We start from the raw sequence: 1,204 nt of genomic DNA on the forward strand, positions 1-1,204 counted from the left end.
GAATAAATTAAGTGATGAAATTAAGTTTAGTGACTCTTAAGTTTCAAAAAGAAGTTAAAAAGTAAACTATGAGTTATGGTTTGTAGTAGTCATTTGTGATGATGGTGGTGGTAATATATTGCATTTTTTTGCATGTACAGACAATAATAATGATATTGTTGATAAAAAAAAACTATACCAATGATTTGCATATAACCAGGATGCAGTTGAAGTAAATGTGTGTGTTTTTGTGTGCATTTTGTTTTGGGGATCCATTCTGAATTGTGAGGTGAGGCCATTGGCTTCTGCCTCTTCCTATTTGGTCATGTAGAGTTAAAGTTTTGTTTGTTTTTGTGTGGAGTGTTCTTTAATGTGACCAAATAAAATCATTCATTCATTCATTCATTCATTCATTTATATTCAATTTTAAGGAGGATCCAGTTCGAGATTTCTTTCATGACATCAATATTCAAGATACCTTAAATGCATCTTTGGATATAAGATAAGCCATGTAAGGTGAAACTAATGCAAATTGCAGACTTTTTCATGTTATGTAACCTTATTTTAAAAAAGCTGCACTCTTTTACCTACGGCATTATGTTTAGTTTATGCTGTTGATCAGTTCTGCGTTCAGAAGCAGTTCAATGTGAATATAATGAATAAATGTGTTTTTTTAAACATTCAGTTTGAAATGGTCATAATTAAATCCTTGTTGTTCTTCAGTCATGTCACTGGCATTGCCCCCCCCCCCCAAATAAATAAATAAATAAATAAATAAATAAATAAATAAAACAGCCCACCACCACCACATTAAAAAAATTCCTACAGGAAACCCTGTATATAGTTGTCAAATACACTCCCTTGGAATACAAGAACAGTCTAAGTAATTTTTTAAACTAGGCACTGATGTAGCATTTAAGTCACTTTTAGTTGACACTTTGACAAATGTGCTGCCAGATCCCAGCAGTGCGTGGGTCAGGTTTTTGTGATTTTTTTTATCATTTTCATGTTTAGCCTCCCCTTAGCATTTCAAAATCTATCTTAAGGTTTTATCTATTTACTAAAATATAATTAGAAGTCATCTTTTTGCATCACATAAGAAAACTAGAAGCACTCGGAGAGTGCAAATCTCCGCCAACACCAATCTGGCGAATAAGTTCTGACGTAGTGAACATTTAAGCAGCAGTATGATGGGATTTCTTCTCTGTGGAGTCCAATGTGAAAA

This window comes from Austrofundulus limnaeus, unplaced genomic scaffold (assembly GCF_001266775.1).
Source record: "Austrofundulus limnaeus strain Quisiro unplaced genomic scaffold, Austrofundulus_limnaeus-1.0 Scaffold1598, whole genome shotgun sequence".
NCBI lineage: Eukaryota > Metazoa > Chordata > Actinopteri > Cyprinodontiformes > Rivulidae > Austrofundulus > Austrofundulus limnaeus.